Source organism: Chiloscyllium plagiosum, unplaced genomic scaffold (assembly GCF_037043375.1).
Source record: "Chiloscyllium plagiosum isolate Xiang-an unplaced genomic scaffold, Cpla_swu_hap1 HiC_scaffold_48, whole genome shotgun sequence".
Lineage (NCBI taxonomy): Eukaryota > Metazoa > Chordata > Chondrichthyes > Orectolobiformes > Hemiscylliidae > Chiloscyllium > Chiloscyllium plagiosum.
The window spans coordinates 22322499-22348873 of record NW_028270186.1 but is presented as its reverse complement, the minus strand read 5'-3'; positions in this window follow the sequence as shown (position 1 = coordinate 22348873).

Sequence of the window (26375 nt, the reverse complement as noted above, 5' to 3'; positions counted from 1 at the left end):
AGGGTAAATGAGGAAACTGGTGAAATCCACATTGATCACATGGGGTTTCAGGGTCCTGAGAAGGAAGATAAGGCGATCTTACTCCAGCGGGTTTGTGGTTAGGGAGTAGACATGGAGGACGCCCAGGACCTTGATGTCCTTGGCGGGGTGGGGAAGGAGTTGAATTTTTCTGCCACGGGATGGTGGGGTTGGTTGGTGCAGGTGTTCTGGAAATGTTCTCTGAAGCATTCTACAAGTATATGTCCTTTCTTCCCAATACAGTGGAGGTCAAATCGGGAGCAGCAAATACAGGTAATTTCATGTCTAGAAGTGCAGGTAAACTTTTGATTGATGTGTAAGGCTCTTCTAGGGCCTTGTACGAGGGGTGATGGGGGTAAGATGTGAGCCCAGGTTTTGCAATTTCTGAAGTGGCATGGAAAGGTGCCAGGAGGGGATGGTGGGTTGGTGAGGGCGTGGACCTGACGAGGGAATCGCGGAGGGAAGTTTCTTTATGGAAAACGGATCTGGGTGGGGAGGGAAACTTTCGTGGGGAAAGTTTGTCTGTGGTAGTAATGGCAGAGTATGATGCAATGCTTACGGAGCTTGGTTAGGTGGGTTGCAATGTTAGGTTGCAACAACCTGTCCTTATTGTAGTTGGAAGTGTAGGGTTCGAGGACGGAAATTGGGGAACTGAATGAGATGAGCTGGAGGGCATAATCAAAAATGTGTGAGGGGAAATTGCGGTCTTTACAGAAGGAAGCCATCTGGTGTGTTCAGCTGTGTAACCGGTGCGCTTGCGAGCAGATGCGGCGGAGGTGGAGGAAATGGGAATAAGGGAGAGCATTTTTACAGAAGACAGGGTAGGAGCATGTGTAGACAAGGTAGCTATTGAAATTGTTGGATTTTGGAGGATGTCGGTGTTGAGTCAATCACGGTTGATGGAGATGGAGAGGTACAGCAAGGGGAGTGATGTGTCTGGAATGGTCCAGATGAATTTAAGGACAAGGTGGAATGTGTTGGTGAAGTTGATGAACTGTTCAATCTCCTCGTGGAAAGAGGAGGTGAAGTCGATGCAGTCTAAATTGGGGATATTATGATTTAGGGACAGTCAAACTGGCTTTGTGTGTGGAAATCAAGTCTCATTAATTGAGTTTTTTGAAGAAGGGATGAAGAAGATTGACGAATGCACTGCAGTGCAGGTTGGTTGCATGGATTTCAGTAAGGCAGTCGACAAGGTTCTTCATGGTAAACTGGTTAGCATGGTTAGATGACATGGACTCCAGGGAGAGCAGACTGTAATTAGCTCAAAGGTAAGAGAGGTAGGATTGTGGAGGGTTGATTTTTGCGGACTGCAGGTTTGTGCCTCAAGGATCCAATGGATCTTCTTATTCATATAAAGGATATTGATGTGTCTGAAGTAGGAATGAGTGTGAATTTTCAGAAAACACTGAAATTAGTGGTGCAGTTGTCAGTGAAAATGGTTACTTAGAGTACAATAACACCTTAATCAGAATGGACAAAGAACCGAGGAGTGACAGATGTAGTTCATTTTAGACATACGGAAGGTTTAGCAGTTTAGTAAGGCAACTCGGTGTAGCACTTATATGTTGCATCGTGGGAAGTGTTACCGAATGCAGACACCTTAATAGAAACTATAGAAATCCTGCAATGTAGTAACATGCCATGTGGCCCATCGAGTTCACGCTGTACTTCCAAATAGCGTTCCACCAGGTGCACCTATTCTTTACTCCTTTAACTTTACATTTCCCACAGCTCATCCATCTAACCGACAAATCCCTGCATAATGTGTGGACATGTGGCAAGATCACTGACCCTAACCTGAACATCTTTGGTCATGAAGTTGCAGTCTGAATGAGTTGTATAGAATATGATTCTGCTGCTACCGATGGCCAACTGCAACTCATGACGCCTCATTGTTAGTTGCTCGAAATGTTTAACGTCTGTCCCATTCAGCGCACAGGTTGTGACATAACATGGGGGAAGGGTCTACAAACTATGAGGATGTCTCTTCCTCACCACAAGGAATGTGCAGTGGCTGCTCTTACCAATACATTACATGGAAAGATGAATCTTCAGCAGGCGAATTGGTGATGATGTGGTCAATTGTATGCGTCCCTTTTTATTGATACCCTCATAACCTGCCGCAGAGCAGAGCAGTTGAGCAGCCACTGGATGCAGCATTGATGCTGAGCACTATATCGACTAAATCCCAAGGAGCTACCCCGTTCTGCCTGGCTGTATGTCTTGTCAGTAGGACAGAACCTACCAGAGAAGGTTGTGATATTTCGTGCGACATAGTCCTGTTCACAGAATCCTGTTTTACAATGCCTGTCTGTTCCTTGATTAGTCTGTGGGAAGTATATAACAGGTCACTTTTACATATGTTCAATGAAGAAGTAATATTCTTTTATTTCTTACATATTTTAACATAAACCAAACAACATTATATTTCAGTTAAAAGTCATTGAAGTGGAAAATAATTAAATTAGCAGTGTACAAAGCGAACTATTACACAACTCAGTGACATTAGTAAACAGCTAATTGGTGTTCAGATCAGTGAGCACACCATCTTGTAGTCAGCAAAGCTGTTGAAAATTACTTTGAAAAATGCTTTAATTCAGACGCGGTGCTACTGGACCTCACCACTACATAGAAAACACTGGCCATCTCCAAACTCTGCCCAGACAGCTTTCAAGCTGGAGATGAACAGTTGTTCACACAATTTCTTCACAACATACCAGTCAGAGACATACTGGAACAACAGGGAAATGTATTAGCAGACTGTGAATGCATTAGCACAGGACTGGGTGCTGGTGCAAATGCAGTTCAACATTTGTAAAAATTACCTGACAACATGCATGTCTTGCAAGTTTATGTCTTCTGGTGAGCCACCTGAAGCCTGTAATTCTGCACACTGGACTCAATCGTGAATGAAGGTGTTATGAATGTGATGGATATCTGCAGCATATGGTATCTTCCGTTGTACTGTTCAAAAACCATATCCAGTATATGTCAGCTCCACAACATCAGTATCCAAACAGAATAGTGCAGCTCCATTAAGACCAGCATGATCCCAACCCAACGTCCTTGTGTGTTACTTGAGCTGGAAATGTTTATGTAAATGATTTCAGCATTGTTCTGACCATTAACAGCAAAGTCTCTACAGATGTTCCGATTGTCCAAAAGCATAAAATTCACTGATTTATTCAGTCCACTTTTATGAAATAATATGATGAAAACACCAACAAATCATAGTAAAGGGTTTTAAAATGGAGTCTCGTTACCACACCCAAGAACTAATCATTAATATGAAGTGCAAGGATTTCGAAAGTATACAGTTATTTTCCAATGTATTAATGTTGAGTGCCAATATTCACACATAATACTTTAAAAGGAACAATATCACTGTATGTCTAAACATTTTGCAGTCAGACATCGGTACATTTCCAATTGCTTCTGTCATCTCATAGTTCAGTGATGGGCTGTGTGACTGTCAGTATCTGTGTCATACCAAGTAACAGGCCATGTCTCTGAAAGAGTTATGGATTTTTCTTCGAAAAGCATATACCTTCAACTGTTCAGAACAAGCAAGGTACGAACTGGACCCAACCAGCCTTTTCTCCCAAATCAGAAACTTCAGTATCGAGCATGTTTAGACAATACTTTGCATTCTAACTTATTCATGGATTGTGGTAAGAGCAGTATTTATTGCCCATCCTGTGATGTAATTGAGAAGGTGGTCGTGTGCTGCCACATTGAAATTCTTCATTGTATGTGCTGTTGATAGACTTCCAATACCATTAGGGAGGGAACTTGGAACAGTAACACTGAAGGAACAGCAAAATATTTCCAAATCAGGATGGTGGGTGGCTTGGAACGGAACGTGAACATGGTGCAGGTCCCAATTAACTGCTGTTCTTGTCCTTCTTGATGGTTGTGGTTTCAACGAGGCTTTGTAAGTAGCCTTGGTAAAATACTGCAGAGCACCGTGAGGTGACAGACGTTGCTACTAATGAGTGTCAATGGATGAGAAGTGTAGGTGCACTCAATCAGAAAAATAGGGGTAATTTATCACACACATATTCAACTTGTCTCTTGTCAATAATGAGCAGACTTTTGGAAATCAGGAGGTAAGTTATTTCTACAGGATTGCTATCTGACATATTCACGTAGCAAACGAATTTATATGTGTCTGAAAGTGTGGTGATGGAAAAGCAGATCAGACAGCTTCTGAGGCACAGGAGAGTCGAAGCTTGAGCATACGCCCTTCAGAGGAATGGGTAAAGAATTTATATGGTCACTCCAGTTCTGGTTAACAGTTATCCCCGGGATATTGCCAGTTGGGAGTTTAGTAATGATGATGACTACACTGAATTTTAGGAAAGATGTGGAAGCTTTGGAGAGGGTGCAGAGGAGATTTACCAGGATGTTCCATTGAATGCAGAATAGGTCGCACGAGGATAGGTTGAGAGTGCGAGGCCTTTTCTCATTGGAACGGCGAAGGATGAGGGGTTGATGGAGGTTTATAAGATGATCAGGGGAATAGATAGAGTAGACAGTCAGAGACATTTTCCCCAGGTACAACAGTGTGTTACAAGGGGACATAAATTTAAGGTGAAGGGTGGAAGGTATAGGGGGATGACAGGGGTAGGTTATTTACCCAGAGCGTGGCGGGGGCATGGAATGCGCTGCCTGTGGGACTGGCAGAGTCAGAATCATTGGTGACCTTTAAGCGGCAATTGGATAGGTACATGGATGGGTGCTTAAGCTAGGACAAATGTTCGGCACAAAATCGTGTGCCGAAGGGCCTGTTCTGTGCTGTATTGTTCTATGTTCTATGAATATTTTAGGGTGAGGGTTCAATTATGTATTGTTAGAGGTGATCGTTTTCTGGCACGTATGTATTTCCAAGTGTTACTTGTCATTTCTAAACACACGCCTGCATGTTTTGCATATCTCTGTAATCACAAATACTGTTGAACATTGTCCAATCATTGCGTATCAACCGTACTGTGACTTGATGCTGGAGGAATGGTCATTTATGGAGCGGCTGATGATTGTTGGGCTTAGGACAGAGAACACTATTGTATCTCACTGATAGTGTCTCTCTGAGCAAGAAAACGTGCTTCAAGTTCTATATACTCAAGATGTATGTAACATAATATCTTATTAGATGAATATTTAAATATCTACCCTGAGGAGCTGAGCGCAGACTTGGTTAGCTCAATCATTTGGACGGCAATTTATTAATGCAGATTATTGCCAACAGTATGGGTTCAATTCCCGTACTGACTGAAGTGACGATAAGGGACTGTCCTACTCAACCTCTCATCTGACTTGGGCATAATGACTTTACAGCTAAACTAGAATCAGTCGTCTCTGTCTAACGAGAGAGACCCCCGATCATCCCGTCGGTGTATGGTGCGTTACCTTTACAATTCTGATCTACAGGCTTATCCAGAAATACCGGGAACTGCTGCAGAGCTGTCTAGGAGCTGAGATGGCTGTTCTCAACCAACCCCAACAATCCTTTTTTTGTACCAGCTATAACTTCAATCAGTGCAAAGATTTCTCCAATTCCCATTTGATACCAGTTTTGCTAAATCCTCGATACCACACTTGGTCAAGTGCAGTAAGGGTGATGTTAAGTGCAGTCAAAGGCGTCTCACTTCGTGAATTTAGTTGTGTACTTTCTTGCTTACCATCTTTAAACCATAGCCTCAATGAGGTCACGGGATGAGTGGCCCTGGCAATTCCGAAACTGAACTGCAGTGATCAGGTTCGTACTGAGGGAGTGCTGCTTGATACCACTGTAGATGGTATCTTTCACCACTTTATTAGTGAGAGGCATTTGACCAATGTGGTAATGGTTGATTGTCTGATGATTTGCTTGTGTGTATACAGGACACACCCGGATAGATTCCCACATTGTCAGGTTTGTGCCGGTGCAGGAAGAACTTTATTGGAATGTTATCAGGATCCACGGCTTTTCCATTATCCAGTCTCTCCACCCGCTTGTTGATATCACACAAAATGAATCGAAACTGCTACGGACTGCCAACTGGACGAGACTAAGATAGATCATGCCACCGATATTTTTGTCAGAACACTGTTGTGAATGATTCAGCCTTATTTATTCCGCTGTTCTTGGCACTTCCATCATCAATGGAGGGTGATGCGTGTGGAGCCATCTCCTCCGGTGAGTTGTCTAATTATTCACCCTGACTGCATGTGGCAGGATTGCAGAGATTCGGTCTTATTTGTTGGCTCGATCTCGATCATTTGCTGCTTATGCTATTTGGTAAGTGATCCTGTTTGGTAACTTGACCTCAGTTTGTGGCTAACCTGGTGCTGCTCCTGGCGGGCCCTCCGGTATTCCCCATCAAACAAGGGTTTATGCTCTGGCTTGATGGTCAGGGTAACGTGAAGCATATGCCAGGTTGTGACAGTGACAATTGTGCTATAGTGCTATTTCTGCTGCTGTTGGTAACGATCCGAATCACCTCACACAGTTTACTGCTGAGTTAGGAGATGTATTGCTTAGACACCATGAAGCTGAGGGAGGGGAGTCAGCAGGAGGTTTACGTGTCAGTGTTTGATCTGACAACGTGAGGCTTCATTATGTCACATTGTAGCTTAAGCAATCTGTGGGACAGCTCTCTCAATTCTAGCCCAAAACCTGAAGCGTCAGGAAGGAGGATATTGCAGGTTTTTGTTTTTGTAACTGTCAACTGAAAGGCTTCTCCGGTGCTGTTTGATACTGACGCTGTGGTTCTTTTGATTGGATCCGACAAAGTCTCGCTCATTCAGTTCCTCCCAGTTCCTTGTCTATTCCACAGATTTCTAAAACGCGTTCTGTTTAAGACATTGCTTAATTCCGTTTTTAAACTGTCTTTTGCATCTCTGCATCTTCTCCTGTCGTCGACTCCAGCAGCTAGATCAAGTTCTATCTCAGTAACCCTCCGTATCTCCACAATCTTAATCAGCTACTACAGCCCGACCTATCATTCTGAGGTTCCTCAAACACCTATACACCTCCTTATTTCTCTAAACGCCTCCCAAGTCTGACACTCTTCGCTCTCTGTCTAACCATTGCTTCACTGCTCTACAGTTGTGAAATCCTGCAGAACTTTTATTGCTCCCTGATTCTCTAACTTCCTCCAAAGTCTACAACCCTCCGTAACTCCATTACATCCTCCAGCTCCTTCCCCCCCCCCCCCGATGTCTGTAACCAACTACAAAGCCTTCACCCCTCACTATATCTCTGACCTCCTCCAATACGTCCCCGTCCCTATCCCTCTAACCACTTCTGGCCCCTACACCCCGCCCTATCCCAGTCACCACCTGCAACGATTGCCATCATCTCTATCTCTCGAACTACCTCCAGCCGCTACACACCTGCCTATATCTGTAACTTCCCCAGATACTTAGTGTGGCATGGTGGCACAGTGGATAGCAGTGCTGCCACACAGTGTCAGATACCCGGGTTCAATTCTCGCCTCAGGTGACTGACTGTGTGGAGTTTGCACATTCTCCCCGTATGTGCGTGCGTTTCCTCTCACAGTCCAAAAATGTGCAGATTAGGTGAATTGGCCATACTTAATTGCCCGTAGTGTTAAGTGAAGGGGTAAATGCAGGGGAATGGGTCTGGGTGTGCCGCGCTTAGGCGGGTCGGTGTGGACTTGTTGGGCCGAAGGACCTGTTTCCACACTGTAAGTAATCTAATCTAATATTCCAGCCCTCTCTATCAACCTCCAATCCCTACACCCCTCCCCATCTCAGAAACCTCCTCCGGCTCCTTCACCCACCCCTGTGCCCCTTCACCCCTCCAATTACCTATAATAACCTCCAGCCCCTACACCCGTCTCGATCACTCTAACCTACCCTATCTCTCTAACTGCCTCCAGTCCCACACCCCTACATATTTCACTAATCATACCAGCCATACACGTCTCCCAATCCCCCTGAACACCTCGATTCCCTACACCCTCCCTATTTCTCCAAACTCCTCCAACCAGTACACCCCTTTCTATTCTCTCACACTCTCTGACAACCTGCACACCAAACACCCTTCCATATTTGTCGAACCATCTCCAGCCATCACATCCCTCCCAAATTCTGTCCCCACCTTCCTGTCTCTCTCACCACCTCCAGATCCTCACCTCTCTCTATCTCTCCAAACACTTCCAGCTCCACAACCCACTGCATCTCTCTAACCACCTACAGTCCCCCACACCTCTCCCAATCTCTCCAACCACATCCAGCCCGAAACCCCTCCATACCTCTCTAACCTCCGACGGCTGCAACCGTCCCCCATAACGTGTAAATAAATAAAAAAACTCAATTTCCTGTTCTAGCATGCACAGTTCGCACTGTACTTATCAAATCCCCAGCCTTGCGTCCCTCATTCGCTATCAACCTCCAACTCTTACACTTCACCCATGCTTATTTCTGTGTCTTCTTCCACCATCTGCATTCCACCAAAATTCTGTCATCACTTCCTTTCGTGTCCTATCCCTTTCTCAGTAAAATGCAACAGATGGAATTCCACTTTGCATCTCCTCCAGTCCGTTCAACCCTCCCCATCTCTGTAATCTATCCCAGCACCTGCCCCCATTAACTCTGCATGTAACATTCGACAGAACGTGAACCCTTCCCTACGCCCCTAACATTCTCCAGCACCTACAAACTCTACCAATCCCTTTAAACGTTTCCAGCATCGACAACCACTTCCCATCGTTTAACATTCTCCAGCACCTACACCCACTCATTATCCTTATAACATTCTACAGCACTTCCAATCTCACATACTGTAACATTTCCCAACACTTACATCCCTCCGTGTTCTTGCAGCATTCGCCAGCAGCTACATCCCTCCTTTTCCTCATTCATTCTTCAGCACTTACACCCACTCTCTAACCCTATAGCATTCTCCAGCACCTAAAACCCACACACTATGACTTCTCCAGCAACTACACCCCTCCCTTTCCTTGCAACATTCTCCAGCACCTCCAGTCTCTTCAACTCTCCCCATCTCTGTCATCTACTCCAGCACCTGCACATGTTACTTCGCCATATAAAATTCGCCAGTGCCTAAACGCCTTCTTAACCCTGAAACATTCTCCAGCATCCTCAAACTCTCCCTACCCCCGTAATTTTCTCCAGTACCGACACCCAACCCCTACCCTTGGAACATTCTCCAGAACCTACAGGCAATCCCTGTCCGAAAACATTTTCCAACACCTTCACCCCATCCATGTAACATTCTTCAGCACCTTCACCGCCCCATTTCATGTAATATTCTCTAGCGCCTACACCCCTCTCTATACCTGTATCATTTTCCAGTGCCTACACTACTCCCTATCCGTGTAATATTGTCCAGTACTTGCACCACTCTCTATCACCGTAACATTCTCCCTCACCTGTATACCTCCTTATATCTGTAAAATTTTGCAGCACCTACTCCATTCTCTGTCCCTGTAACATTCTTCAGCACCTACACACTTCCATATCCTTTTAACATCTTCGTGCAACTAATTTACTCACTATCCCTGATGCCTCCGCCAGCTCCTGCACTCTTCCCTATGCCTGCAACATTTTCCAGCACTAAAACACACTCAATTTCCCTGTAACCTTAGAACATACATTGTACAGCACACTACATGACTTTCAGCCCACGACGTTGGCCGTGAATTAATCTAAATGTAAAAGAAAATAACCTATCCTATGCTCCCCTCAATTCACTGTGCCCATGTGCATGTCCAACGATCGCTCAAATATCTCTAATGATTCTGCTTCCACCACTACCGCTGGCAATGCACTCCATGTATTCAAACCTCTGCGTAAAGAAAACTACTTCTGACGTTTCCTGTATACATTCTTCCTAACACCTTAAAACTATGATCCCACATTGCTGTCAATCCTGCCCTGGGGGAAGACTCTAGCTATCAACTCTATCCTTGCCTCTCATTACCTTGCATATCTCGATCACATCACTGCTCTTACTCCTTCTCTCCAGAGAGAAACGTCCAAGCTCAGTCATCCTATCCTCGTAATACAAGCCCTGAAATGTAGGCAGCATCTTTCTCCAACCCTTATATTCCTCCCTCTTCCTGAGAAGTTCTCCAGTAATGGCACCTTTAATATTCCTGGATCTCCAGGAACGGCACCCATTGTTTATCCCTCTAAACGACTCATCCAAAGACACCCCACTCCCCATCCCTGTAACATACTCCAGCACCTGCACCCACTCACTATCCATGTCTCATTCTCCCGTACCTATACTCAATAACTATACTTGTAAAACTCTCAAACATACACATACACTCTTTACTTCTCTAACCTTCTCATCCACCGACATTCCCCAGTCCTGTAACATTCACTAGCATCTACGTCCCTCCATATCCCTATAACATTTCCAGGCCCTACACCCGCTCCTTATGCCTGTAACATTTTCCAGCACCTGCACGCCTCCCTAACGTTGTAACATTGTCCAGCACTTGCAGCACCCCCCTCCTTTAACATTCTCCAGCAACTATACCCACATATCGCTGTAACATTCTCGAGAACCGACACCCACTCCCTCACGGTGTAAATGGCTTCAACAGCTGAACACCCTTCAAAGTTTGTGAGAAGATTTGTAACTCGGGTGCACGTTGTTGTGGTTCTGTTCGCCGAGCTGGGAATTTGTGTTGCAGACGTTTCGTCCCCTGTCTAGGTGACATCCTCAGTGCTTGGCAGCCTCCTGTGAAGCGCATCTGTGATGTTTCCTCCGGCATTTACAGTGGTTTGTCTCTGCCGCTTCCGGTTGTAAGTTCCAGCTGTCCGCTGCAGTGGCTGGTATATGTTTGTTGGTAGAATCTATGGATGAGTGCCATGCCTCTAGGAATTCCCTGGCTGTTCTCAGTTTGGCTTGCCCTATAATAGTAGCTGTATCACTACCAGGGACACCATCACACAAACTGGCTAAAGAACTACAACAGAAACTAAAACACCTGATCTGTGGAGGAGAAAGTGAGGTCTGCAGATGCTGGAGATCAAAGTTGAAACTTTATTGCTGGAACAGCACAGCAGGTCAGGCAGCATCCAGGGAACAGGAGATTCGACGTTTCGGGCACAGGCCCTTCTTCAGGAATGAGCAGAGAGTGTTCAGCAGGAGAAGATAAAAGGTAGGGAGGAGGGACTTGGAGGAGGGGCGTTGGAAATGTGATAGGTGGAAAGAGGTCAAGGTGAGGGTGATAGGTCGGAGTAGGATGGAGGCGGAGATGTCAAGAAGAAGACTGCAGGTCAGGAAGGGGGTGCCGGGCTGGAGGGATTCGGCTGAGACAAGGTGGGGGGAGGGGGGATGAAGAAACTGGTGAAGTCCAAGTTCATCCCCTGTGGTTGGAGGGTTCCCAGTCGGAAGATAAGACGCTCCTCCTCCGACCGTCGCGTTGTTGTGGTTTGGCGGTGGATGAGTCCAATGACCTGCATCTCCTCGGTGGAGTGGGAGGGGGAGTTGAAATGCTGTGCTACAGGGTGGTTGGGTTGGTTCGTCCGGGTGGCCCAGAGGTGCTCTCTGAATCGCTCCGCAAGTAGGCGGCCTGTCTCCCCAATATAGAGGAGGCCACACCGGCTGCAGCGGATGCAGTAGATGATGTGGGTGGAGGTGCAGGTGAATCTGTGGCGGATATGGAAGTTTCCTTTGGGGCCTTGGAGAGAAGTGAGGGGGGAGGTGTGGGCGCAAGTGTTGCACCTCCTGCGGTTGCAAGGGAAGGTGCCGGGAGTGGAGGTTGGGTCGGTGGGGGGTGTGGATCTGACAAGGGAGTCGCGGAGGGAGTGGTCTCTACGGAAAGCTGATAGGGGAGGGGAGGGAAATATATCCTTGGTGCTGGGGTCTGTTTGGAGGTGGCGGAAGTGACGGCGGATGATGCGCTGTACATGGAGATTGGTGGGGTGGTAGGTGAGGACCAGTGGGGTTCTGTCCTGGTAGAAGGAGTAGCCATGGGCACCCGCATGGGCCCCAGCTATGCCTGCCTCTTCGTAGGGTATGTGGAACAATCCATCTTCCGCAACTACACTGGCCCCACCCCCCATCTTTTCCTTCGCTACATAGATGACTGTATCGGCGCTACCTCGTGCTCCCACGAGGAGGTTGAACAGTTCATCCACTACACTAACACCTTCCACCCCGACCTCAAATTCACCTGGACAGTCTCGGACTCCTCCCTCCCCTTCCTAGACCTTTCTGTTTCTATCTCAGGCGACCGAATCAACACGGACATCTACTACAAACCAACCGACTCCCACAGCTACCTGGACTACACCTCCTCCCATCCTGCCCCCTGTAAAAACGCCATCCCATTCTCCCAATTCCTTCGTCTCCGCCGCATCTGCTCCCAGGAGGACCAGTTCAAAATACGTACAACACAGATGGCCTCCTTCTTCAAGGACCGCAATTTCCCCCCCGACGTGGTCGATGGTGCCCTCCACCGCATCTCCTCCACTTCCCACTCCTCCGCCCTTGAGCCCCGCCCCTCCAACCGCCACCAGGACAGAACCCCACTGGTCCTCACCTACCACCCCACCAATCTCCATGTACAGTGCATCATCCGCCGTCACTTCCGCCACCTCCAAACAGACCCCAGCACCAAGGATATATTTCCCTCCCCTCCCCTATCAGCTTTCCGTAGAGACCACTCCCTCCGCGACTCCCTTGTCAGATCCACACCCCTCACCGACCCAACCTCCACTCCCGGCACCTTCCCTTGCAACCGCAGGAGGTGCAACACTTGCGCCCACACCTCCCCCCTCACTTCTCTCCAAGGCCCCAAAGGAAATTTCCATATCCGCCACAGATTCACCTGCACCTCCACCCACATCATCTACTGCATCCGCTGCAGCCGGTGTGGCCTCCTCTATATTGGGGAGACAGGCCGCCTACTTGCGGAGCGATTCAGAGAGCACCTCTGGGCCACCCGGACGAACCAACCCAACCACCCTGTAGCACAGCATTTCAACTCCCCCTCCCACTCCACCGAGGAGATGCAGGTCATTGGACTCATCCACCGCCAAACCACAACAACGCGACGGTCGGAGGAGGAGCGTCTTATCTTCCGACTGGGAACCCTCCAACCACAGGGGATGAACTTGGACTTCACCAGTTTCTTCATCCCCCCTCCCCCCACCTTGTCTCAGCCGAATCCCTCCAGCCCGGCACCGCCTTCCTGACCTGCAGTCTTCTTCTTGACCTCTCCGCCTCCATCCTACTCCGACCTATCACCCTCACCTTGACCTCTTTCCACCTATCACATTTCCAACGCCCCTCCTCCAAGTCCCTTCTCCCTACCTTTTATCTTCTCCTGCTGAACACTCTCTGCTCATTCCTGAAGAAGGGCCTGTGCCCGAAACGTCGAATCTCCTGTTTCCTGGATGCTGCCTGACCTGCTGTGCTGTTCCAGCAATAAAGTTTCAACCTGATCTGTGGATCCAGACACTCTATACAGTCAACACAGGAATTCTTGGACATCATCAGAAATATACATAGAGACAAGGAAGAAACTATGGTCTCATTCGATGTAACGGCACTATTCATCTCTATCGACAAAACCCTAGCCAGAGAAACAATAGCCAATCTGCTGGACATACAGAACAGACAACAAGACGGAGAACCTATCAACAAAGCCTGCATACTCAAAATACTGAATGCCGGAGGAACCACCACAGAGGTGGTACAGTAGTTAGCACTGCTGCCTTACAGCGCCAGAGACCCGGGCTCAATTCCCGCCTCAGGAGACTCTCTGTGTGGAGTTTGCACATTCTTCCCGTGTCTGCGTGGGTTTCCTCCGGGCGCTCCAGTTTCCTCCCACTGTCCAAAAATGTGCAGATTAGGTGAATTGGACATGCTAAATTGCCCATAGTGTTAGGTGCATTTGTCATGGATAAATGTCGGGGAAATTGTTCTTGGGTGGGTTGCTTTTCGGAGGGTTGGTGTGGACTTGTTTGGCCGAAGGGCCTGTTTCCACACTGTAAGTAATGTAATCTAAGAAGCGCTTCACAGGAGGCTCCCACGTACTGAGGATGTGCAGATGAAAAGTCTGCAACACCAATTCCCAGCTCGGCGAACGGAACCACAATAGCTGAAACCCTCCCAATTCTTGAAGCATTTTCCATAGCCTACAAGCACTCCCTAGCCTGGAAAATTCTAAACAACTGTGCCTACTCCCTAGCAATGTCACATTCTTCACATATACAGCCACTTCCCAGTCCTGTGACATTCTCCAGTACCGACACCCACTCCCTATTCCTGTAACATTCTCAAGCACCTGCATCCGATCCCTATCTTTGCAAGCTTCTCATCCACCTACACCCCTCCAGTCCCATAATTTCTCTAGTCCCGACACCCTTCTATACCTCTATAAATTCTCCTGCCCCTTCGCCCACTCACTATTCCTGCAACATTTTCAAGCACCTTCACCCGCTCCCCATTCCTGAAAAGTTCTGCAGCACCTAAACCCACGCCTTATCCCTATAACATTGTCAAGTACCTCCGCCTTGACCCTGCACCGATAACATTCTCCAACACCTACACAAACCCTTTTTTAACGTAATATTCTATAAAACTTACACCCATCCATCCCTGTAACCTTTTCCAGTCCACACACCGCCCGATCAGTGAAACGTTTTCTAGCAGATACATTCTTTCCGATCCATATCACATTATCCAGTATCTACATGTTTCTATACCCCAGTAGTTATCCCCAGCACATACAGACACTCCCTATTCCTGTAACATTCTCCAGCCACTTCACAACTCTCCATCCCTGTCACATTCTCCAACGCCTATACGCACCCCGTGCCACTGTAACCTTCTGCAGTACCTAAACCCATTCGCTATTTGTTTAACATTCTCTAGCACTTGCATCCTAGCCAGATCCTTGTAACGTACTGCAGCACCGACACGCACCCTATCCCTATAACTTTCTGCACCACCTGCACACGCTCCCTATTGCTGTAACATTCTCCAGCAACTTTACCAACTCCCAATTTCACTAACGTTCTCAAGCACACACACGTACCACCTGACCCTGCCATGTTCCCCTGCACCTGCAGCCTCTCCCTACCCCGTAAAATTCTGCAGCACTATATCCATTCGCTATTCTTGCAGCGTTCTCTAGCACCTGCACCCACTGCCTGTCCCTGTGGTATTCTCAAGCACATGCACCCACTTGCTATTCCTGTAACATTCTCGAGCACCTGCACCCTATATTTGCAACTTTCTCATTAACCTACACCATTCCCTATCCCTATACCATTCTGTACGACCTACACCACATCCATATCTCTAGAACATCTCCAGCCACTAAAGCTGTCCACCATGCGTGTCCTATCTCTCTAACCTTCTCCAGCACCTGCACCCACTGCTTACCCCGTAACTTTGTCCAGCACCTGCACCCCATCATATCCCTCTAAGCTTCTCCAGCAACTACATACAATGCTTACCCCTGTTACACGCTCCAGCACCAGCACGCACTCCCTATCGATTTAACTATCTCCAGAACCTGCAGCCATTATCTATCCCTATAAAATTCTCCAATATAACCACACACACCATGTCTATGTCACTTTCTCTATCACCTGCGCCCCTCCCTGTCTCTGTAACACTCTCCAGAACATGCAACCATTGCCTTTCCTTGTGATATTCTCCAGCAGCTACACCCACTCCCGATCGTGTACTGTTCTCCAGTACCTGAACCCACCGCCTATCCCCGTAACATTCGCCACCACCCACACCCACTCACGTGCACTCCCTAACCCTGTCATATTCTCCAAAACCTGCACGCACTCCCTATACCTGCAAAATTATCCAAAAACTATACCCACTCCATATTGCTTTGACCTTCTCCATCACCTAAACACACTTCCTGTCCCTGTCATATTCTCCATCATCTACACCACTTCGAACCCTGTAACATACTCTCGAACCTGCACACCTCCCTAACTCTGTAACAGTTTTAGCATCCACACACCGTGTAAATTTGTCCAGCACCAACGTCCCCTAGCACTGTAACGTTCTGTAGAATCGACAAACCGCCCTGTATGTGTAACGTTCTGCAGCACTTGCAGACTGTAGTTTTCTCCTGCATTTTCATTCACTCCCTATTCCTGACACATTCTCCACCTCCTTCTCATTTCCATATCCCTGTCACCTTCTTCAGACTCTCTACCAACTCTACCCCTGTAACATTCTCCAGCACTTACACTTACTCTATATCCCTGTAACATTCTCCAGCAGCGTCACCGACACTCTATTCTTGTAACTTTCACCAGTTTGAGAATGTCACCCAATTTCTGTGATATTCTCAAACACTCACACAAACAGCTGTCTCTGATACATTCTCCAGCATTTACAGCTACTCCCGATTCTGTAATATTCTCCACCCATTCCCTATCCCTGTAATATTCTCCAGAACCTACACATACTTCCTACACATGTAACTTTCTCCAGCACTTGCACCCACCACCTATCCTTGTAACCTTCTCCAGCACCCATTCTCACTCCTTATCCCTGTCACATTCTGAAGCACCAACAACCACTCCCTTGCCTGTCGCATTCTCCATGCATATTCCTTGTCCATGAAACGTTATCCACCACCTACATCCACTCCCTATTCCTGTAATATTATCTAGCCACGACACACTCCTTATTGCTGTGACATTCTCCAGCACTTGCACACACTGCCTATCCTTATGTAGGAGATTTGTTGTATGCAACGCAGCTATTTTGTAACAGAAGAAAAACCTAGAAACCATTTTGAATCTTTTGTTCATGGCTACCTACAAGGTCCTACATTGCTGGGCTCAGTGATGTGTTTGACCTTGCAGCTATACTAATACCTGATAGTGCAGTCTTTCCCAGCATGGTAATTCTCTTCCTTTACAAGAACCTATTGTGTACAGACACTTGCTTATCAGCTACGAACCAAAACTGTCCAGACACTACATGACTGAGGCTCGTGACTTGGCAAAGTGCCTAAAGACGCCTTATCCTGCAATTAATAGTTCGTTAATTGATAAATGATTGTAACCTGTATAATCATGCAACTCTCTGTATCTCGCCGGATTGAATTGTGATCATTAGGTGGACTTGTCTCTCCCTATGAGCTCTTTAATAAAAAGTCAATAACTCAAGATTTGTGTGGAGCGATTACTTATCTGAATTGGACTGCTACAAGAGTGTCACCCACTGCATTATTCATTTCATCTACAACACCCTGTAAACTTCTCCAGCACCTACACACATTCCCAGACCCTGTCACTTTCTCCAGCATCTGCACCGCTCCCTATCCTTGTAACATTTTCCAGCTCCCACATCTAATCCCTATCCCTTGACCTTCTCCAGCACCTTCACTTCTCCATAATCACTGTAACCGTCTCGAGCCCGTGAAACCCCTCACTATCAGAGTTTCGTTCTTCAGCATCTACTTCCCTCCATCTCCCTGTAACATTGTGCAGCACCAGCAACTCTCCATATCCCTGTCACCTCCTCCAGATCATATTCTCCACGCTATCGCTGCAAAATTCTCCAGCTCCAACATCTCCTCCCTCTGTCTCAAACATTCTCCAGCCCGTACATCTCCTCCCAATCCTGAAAAACACGTCACCATCTGCACCCCGCCCTATCCCTGTAACATTCTCCAGCACCTACAAACCTCTCTTTCCTGGAACATTATCCTGCACCGACACTCACTCCCTTTCCCCATATCACACTCCAGCCTTTCCATATCTACCTATCTCTTTAACATTCTCCAGCAACTACACCCACTCCCTTTTGCTGGAACTTTCTCTAGGACCTACACCCCTCCCCATCTCTGTAACATGTCGAGTCCCACAACTGCAGGAGCAGGCGCCTTCAACTTAGCGTCTGGTTTCTGTTGTTCAGATGCCAGTGCACCAAACTGCCAATGCATGCCCCTTGCCTGCTGGTTTGATGGTGAAGTTGGGATTTGAGTAGAGGGAGTGGAGTGCTGTGCGTTATGAGGGTGAGATGTTGGAGCGGGGGAGTGGCGTGGATAGTTTGAGGTGGTCAATATTTCAGTGTCAATTGGAAATAGAGAAGTCGAGTGCGGATAACAGACACGCGCGGGGTGTCCAGGTGGATGGGGTGTGTTGGAGGCGATGAAATGGGTCCTCGGAATGTTGGGGAGTCTTGATTGAAAACGTGAGCTCGGAGAAGAAATGTTCGACATTACAATGCATTGAATGTGGCGATGTGTGAATGGACGGGATGAGTCAAGGCCTTTGCTGAAAACCGATCGTTCGTCCTTCATGAGGGAGAGGTCTGCGGGGCTGATGTAAACTCAGAAGGGCTGGGAACTAGGACCTGGTATAGGGGTGGAGCTGTGAGTGGGGTCAGAGACAGCAACTTGAGTGGGCGTGATAACGGGGACTACCGGTGACGTCATTTGCGGAAGTGATGCTGAGCCCAGGGTTCAGGGGGCACGCGTCTAGTGACAACGGGAACCGCCATGCAATCATCACAATGGCCAGACAACTGCTGTTGTGATCACTACGAGGGCAAGATAACCACCGCCACAATTGCTACGAGAGCCAGGCAACCACCACCGAGATCACTACAAAGACTAGAGAACCACCATAATGACCACCAGATATCCACCATCGAGATCATATAATAACCACGATGATCATTATGAAGCCCAGACAACTGCCACCACCATTACTACATGGGCTAGACAATCGCCACCACGATCAGTATGATGGCCAGTCAACTGACCCCGCGATCGATACGAGGACAAGACAACTGACACAATGCTCGTCATGAGGGCCAGACAACCGCCACCGCGATCACTACGAGGGCATGACAACTGCGACAACGCTAGTTACGAGTGCCAAACAACAGCTTTCGCAATTGCTACAAGGAGCAGATAACCACTACTGTGATCGCGCTGCCACTGAGACCAACCCAAGTGTCAACTGAAACAACACTTCTGTCCTTCTACCTTGCAGCTGCCACAGCCAGTTCCGCGACCTCTGCATCACCAACCCCACGCGTTCCGTGACATCCGCCCCTTTTGTGACCACTGCCGCACCAATTCCGCCCCCAACCTCATCACCTACACCACACCACTCGCCACATCTGCCCTCTACGTTATTACCAACGCTACGTGTTCTGCCACTTCCACCTCCGTACATGTCATCATCACAACCACTTCAGCCCGCATTCACAACTCACCTGTACATCACCGACACGTCCCACCCCCACGGATCCCACCGCCCCACTCCCCAGAACGTCGAGGTGAGCATCACTTCCACAAATGACGTCGCCTCCGAATAAGGCAGATCGGGTGGGAGGAGTTGTAGTCAAGGTAGCCGTGGGAGTCAGTGGGCATGGAATTTGATTTCAGTGATCACTTAGACCACCTCATCCACGATCTCTCCCCTTCCTCGACATATTCGTCACCCTATCCAGTGACCGACGGATCACAGACATCTATTACAATCCCACCAAGTCCCACAACGACCGAGACTGCACTCACTCCCACACGACCATCTGTAAAAACGCCATCCCTTATTCCCAATTCCTCTGCCTTCCCGGCATCTGTTCCCAGGATGACCAATTCCACCTCAGAAAATCCTAGATGGCTTCCTTCTTCCAAGATCACAACTTCCCTTCGCACGTGGTTGATGATCCCCTCCAGTGCATCTGCTCTTCATCACGTATCACTGCACTTCAAACCCACCCCTCCCAAAGCAACAAGAACAGAACACCCCTGGGCCTCACCATTCACTGCACCAATCTCTGCATACATTGCATCATTCTCCACCACATCGGCCACCTCCAAACGAACCCTCCACGTCCAAAGATATACTTCCCTCCCCACCTCTATCTGCATTCCAGAGAGACCATTCCCTCCACGACTTTCTCGTCAGATCCATGCACACATACAAGCCCATATACCTCACTCCTGACATCTTTCCCTGCCAGCACAGGAAGTGCAAACCCTGTGTCCACTGTCCTCAACTCCGTCCAAGGCCTGAAAGGAATCTTTCCATATCTGTCACAAACATACCACTACCGCTATCAATGTCATCTGCTGCATCCGTTGCACACAATGTGATCTGTTCTACATTGGGGAGAGAGGATGCCTCCCTACGTATAGCTTCAGAGAACATCTCTGGCACAGCCGCACCCACCAACCATCCCTTCCTATGGCTGAACACTTCAACGCCCCCTCCCACCCATGAAAGACATGCAGGTCTTGGGCCTCCTCCACCACCAAAACCTTACCACCCGACGCCTGGAGGAAGAACGACTCATATTCTGCCTTGGGTCCCTGCAACAACAAGGGATAAATGTCGGTTTCATCAGCTTCCTCAATTCCGCTCCTCCCAAATTATCCCAATTCCAAGCCTCCATCTCAGCTCCACCCTCCTAAACTGTCCATCACTCCCTGCTCTGTCTTATGAGCTTCTCCCTCACCGTCATCAGCTTATCAATTTCTATGATGCCTTCCCCTCAACCCCTCCCCATTCCCTTTCATCCCTCAGCTACCGGCCCACAAGCCTCATTCCAGATGAAGGGTGTACCCCCGAAATGTTGATTCTCCTGCTCTCAAATGCTACCTGACTTGTTTTGCTGTCAGAGAATACAGCAGAATATAAGTAGATTTGAGAGTTAGGCAGAGAAATGTCAGTTGGAGGTCAATCCGAAAAAACGTGGAGTGATGCATTTTGTAAGATCCAATTCAAGAGCGAACTCTACAGTAAATGGAAGTGTCCTGGGGTACAGACAGATCTGTACGGGCTCAGGCCCGTTATCCCCTGAAGTTGGCAACGCAGATCAGTAGAGTGGTCAAGAAGACACAGGGCATGCTTTCCTTCATTGGGCGTGGTATTGAGTCGAACAGTTTGCACCTCATGTTACAATTGTAGAAGACTTGCCTTCGGCTAATTTTGGAATAATGCGTACAGTTCTGGTTGCCACATTACTAAAAGGATGAGGACACTTTGGAGAGGAAGGATTAGAGTCTTGCCAGGATGTTGCCTCGTATGACGGGCGGTAGCTATGAAGTGAGATGAAGGAGAGTAGGATTATTTCCATTAGAAAGACAGAGGTTTAGGGAAGGATTAGAGTCTTGCCAGGATGTTGCCTCGTATGACGGGCGGTAGCTATGAAGCGAGATGAAGGAGAGTAGGATTATTTCCATTAGAAAGACAGAGGTTTTGTAGAGTCCAGGTCATGACTGGACTCTACAAAATCATGAGAGGTGTACACAGGGTGGATAGCATGAAGCTTTTTTTTGTCGTAGGACTCAACTACTTGGAGTCACGAGTTCAAAATGAGACGAGAAGCATTTCGGTGAGATTCGTCTGGAAAGATCGTCACGCAGATGTTGGCGGCTGCATGCAATGCGTTGCCAGAGGAGGTGGTCAGGTAGGGAACAATAGCGTCATTTAAGATGTTTCTATACAGATAAACATAGGCAGGGAGGAAGGGAATGCAGGAAGTTAGACAGTAGGCTCCAGGTTTAGATGGAGGATCTGGATTGGCGCAGGCTCAGAAGGCTGAAAGGCCTGTTTCTGTGTTGCTTTAAAGTGTCATAAAGTCATAGAGATGTACAGCATGGAAACAGGCCCTTGGATCCAATTGTCTTTGTTCTTTTCCTCTACCTTCCTGTATTTTCCAGGTAACCCTTGTTTCCCTGATTAATTAAACCTAGATTATCTCTGCTAAAAATATATTTAATGACAAAGCCTTGGCAGCCCTTTCCAGTAAGGAATTCCCACTACCTTCTGAATGAAGAAATTCCTCTTCGTCTCCATCTTGAATGCGTGAGCTTCTTCTGGGATTTATTGCCCCCAGTTACATATTCTTGCACAACGGAAAGCAAAGGGACTGGCAATGTTAATAATTGAAGGTAAGCGTATGATTATTTTCCACACGGATTTTATGACAGCGGGTGGGTCAGGAATATCAAATCGCAATCCATGGTCGTTGTTAAATCGTTACAAAATATTTTTGATCAAAGCATACGGAGGGTGTATTTCTGGTTGGAGGTCTATGGCCAATAATGTTTCGCAAGAATCTGTGCTGAATTTTGATTTGTTATTTACGTCAGTGATTAAGATGAAAATGTCGGGGGGATCCAAGATGGCGGCGACCCAGTAAGACTGAGTCTATAGTGCTCCTCCCAAGACTTGGGCACAGTGGGTCACCTACCCCCTACCAAGCTCACCAAATCATTTATAAATCATTTATAATAGTTTAGTAACTGAATTAGTGGTTTAATATTACATTTAAGCTACATTTAAGCAACTTTATCCTAAGTTAAAATGACTAAAGGGAAGGGAGCCCGCAGCTCTCAGCAAGCAGGAACCCCTCCCCCACACTCTCCAGCTGCAGCAGAGGCGTCCACAGCCGCCCCGGGGGACTTACCTACAGTAGCAAGCCTTACAGAAATGCTTTCCAAGCTTGACTCGAAGATCGATGCCTTTATCATCGAATCCAGGAACCGTTGGGAGTCGTTGTCGGCCGCGCTGAAGAAGCACGACCGTGAAATTGAAGAAATTCAAAGCCGAGTCGGAGGGGCGGAGCTAAAGGCCGCGACCTCGGAGACAACCGCTCAATCGGCCGTGGATCAGGTCCGGACTCTCGAGCAGCGAGTCCGGACCTTGGAAAATCATATTGACGACCTCGATAATCGAGGTCGTCGAAAAAATATTCGTTTGCTGGGCCTTCCCGAGCAGGAAGAGGAAGGCCAGCTTACAGCATTCCTGGAGCAGTGGCTGCCACAACTTTTAAATCTGCAAGCTGGATCAGGCCAGTTAAGGGTGGAATGGGCCTACCGGGTAGCAATACGGGGGCCCGGCTCGAACCAGCGCCCACGCCCGGTCCTGTTCCGGCTGCAGAGCTACAGGGAGAGGCAGATACTCCTAGAAGCCTCTAGAAATCTCGGAAAAGACCCCCAAGCTATGATCTACAAAGGATCCAAGATCATGCTATTTCAGGACTTTTCCCCGGCTCTGGTTCGAAAGAGGAAAGCATTCGACGAGGCGAAGAAACGTTTAAGGGACTTAAATGTACAGTACTCCTTACGCTACCCAGCGATGTTACGCTTTAACCATGAAGGTTCTGTATATAACTTTGGATCACCAGAAAAGGCTAAGGAATTCTTGGACCCTCTTAGATAAACTGTAGGACATAATGGATGTTGGTCTGCCTTCCCCCCCCGTTTTGGTTTATATCCCCTCCCTTTTTTTTTCTTACCTTATTGCTTAATATTATTATGGGGGGTGGGGAGAGGGATTTGATTTTCTCCCCCCCCCCCCTTGGAGTTGTTTTCTGTTATTATTTTATGTATATATGAGGGGTGTATGTATATGTGTGTGTATGTATATATATATATATATATATATAAATTTATGTGTATGTATATATATGTATATATAAGTTGGGGGATTTGGTTAATGTTGGTGGGGGGAGGTGGTTACCTTATTCGATTTTACCTCTGTCTTTAGGAGCGGGGTTGTTTCTCCCTTCGTTATTTTGTATTATCATATTTAATTATTATTTGTTGAACTGGTAATTTTATAGTTATATGTTTATATATGGTATTAACATTACCAAATATACCCAGGTGTTGGTAGGGGTGGGGGTGGGGTGCTCACTGTTAACTCTAGCTTTGTATTATATTTGAATTTTCCTCACTTTATTGAGGAGTGCCTGGGTCAAGGGTGGGGCATTGGTTGGGAGAGGATATGAGGAATTTTTGGAGAGGAAGTGATGCCCCCTGGGAACAAGGGGGAAAGTCTCCACTTAGATACGTTTTATATTTTTTTTATTTAGAAATAGTTTTTTACTGTATTGTTGTGGGTGTATTAAAGAGGGTTTATTTTTGTAAATTTTACATGTTCCATGCTCGGGATGTTCTGGATAAGGTTCCCCCTCCCGAGGGGTCTCGGATTGGCCCAGAGGATTATGGTTGATCAATCGGTTAAGTGGTGCACCTGGAATGTCAAAGGGAGTAATTCGCCACTTAAAAGGAAGAAAATATTATCAAATCTTAAGAAGGAAAGAGTTGATATAGCTCTCCTACAGGAGACGCATCTGTCAGATAAAGAACACTTGAAATTACGACAGGGCGGATTTGATCAGGCCTTTTTTTCTTCTTTTAGCTCAAAAAGCAGGGGAGTTGTTATTCTTGTTCGGAAGAATTTCCCTTTCAAAATCCTAAAGCAGATAAAAGACGAATCTGGACGATATATCTTGATTAAAGCTCTCATAAATGGAGAGGAATATGGGATTTTAAATTTGTACTGCCCCCCGGCACACCCCTTTAAATTTATAACAGAAGCCTTCTCAAAATTGATGGCTTTTGATGCCCGTCATATAATTATAGGGGGAGACTTTAATTGTATTATGGATCCGGAAATAGACAGGATTCCCAAGAGTACTGCAGGAGTATCTCCCAGATCTAGACAATTGATGGATCTGAACAAAGAATTAGGATTAGTAGATGTATGGAGATGTCTTCATCCACAGGGTAGAGATTTTTCTTTCTACTCTAATCCACATAAATGTCATACCAGAATTGATATGTTTTTTGCCCCCTCAATTTTTTTAAATTCCATATCATCCTGTAAAATAGGTAATATAGCAATTTCTGACCACGCTGCTGTATATATGGAAACTAAGGCGAGGAACAGTGGGACATCCCCTCGGCATTGGCGTATGGACCCCTTCTTAATGAAAGATAGTAAATTTGTAAAGTACTTCTCTCAAGAATTTAAAACTTTTTTAGAAATTAATTCAGGTACAGCTAGCAACCCGTCAATGATGTGGGAGACCATCAAAGCTTACACGCGAGGCTTGATCATCTCCTACTCAGCGACCCAGAAGAAATTAAAAGGAGAACAACAGCGTTTGCTTGAAGCCCGCTTAAAAGCGGCTGAAACAGCATACACTGATAGACCCTCTATTATTAAATTGCAAAGGATTACAGCTCTTAGGACAGCTCTAAATACTACACTTACTCAAACGGCTAAGAGGGAAATATTATTTGCAAAGCAAAGATTACATGAATATGGCGACAAACCGGGTAGATACTTAGCATTTCTTGCAAAGAAAAAAAAGGCCCCTCAGACGATTATGTCTATTAAGGAAAGTACGGGTATTTTGACTCATGATCATAAAAAGATTAATGCGACCTTTAGAAAATTCTATTCTGAGTTATATAAATCACAGGATTGTGAAGATAGGGCGAAGAGGATGCAGTCATTTTTTAAAAATTTGACTTTTCCAGACCTAACTCCGGAACAAGTATCGGTCCTAAATGCTCCTCTTACACCCCAAGAAATAGTTGATGCAATTAGGCACCTTCAAAATGGTAAGACGCCGGGCCCAGATGGCTTTCAAGCTGAATTCTATAAAGAATTTACAGAAATACTGGTTGGTCCACTTATGGACATGTATAACTATGCATATAGTCAGGGCTGTCTCCCGCCTTCGCTGAAAGAGGCAAATATCTCTCTTATCCTCAAAAAAGGAAAGGACCCAGAAGATTGTACATCATACAGACCAATATCCTTGCTAAATGTAGATTTTAAAATCCTCTCTAAAACGTTAGCACTGAGATTAGAAAGGATACTGCCACATATTATAAAGGAGGATCAGACGGGGTTTATTAAGGGCCGTAGATCATCCAATAATGTTAGAAGGGCTCTGAATATGATTCAAGCTTGTCATCAGGGAAAGATACCAGGAGTAGTGGTTTCATTAGACGCGGAAAAGGCATTTGATAGGGTCGAATGGTCATATTTGTTTTACACATTGGAGAGGTTTGGTGTTGGACAGGTGTTTACCAAATGGATCTCAACATTGTATAGTGATCCCAAAGCAGTTGTGGTTACCAATGGATTAGGCTCGGATAGCTTCAGTGTGGGTAGGGGCTGCCGTCAGGGATGTCCCCTCTCGCCATTGTTATTCACGCTAATAATTGAACCACTAGCAGAAGCTATACGAGCTGATCCTAACATACTGGCCCCAAGGATTGGTACAGGTAAACATAAAATTACCCTTTATGCAGATGATGTTCTTCTATTCCTCAGTAACCCTTTGATGTCCATACCTCGCTTAATCCAAGTTATTAATACATTTAGTGCATTCTCAGGCTATAAAATTAATTTTTCAAAATCGAAAGCTATGCCAATGGGTGGCCTTGCTGTGATACCCCGCTTAGCGGACGGTTCCCTTTTTCCCTTTCGCTGGTCCCTGGAGGGTTTCTTATATTTAGGCATTTTTATTACTCCAGTATTTGGTCAGTTGTATAAGGCTAATTTTGTGTATTTATTGGAAAGGATAAGGCAGGACCTCCAGC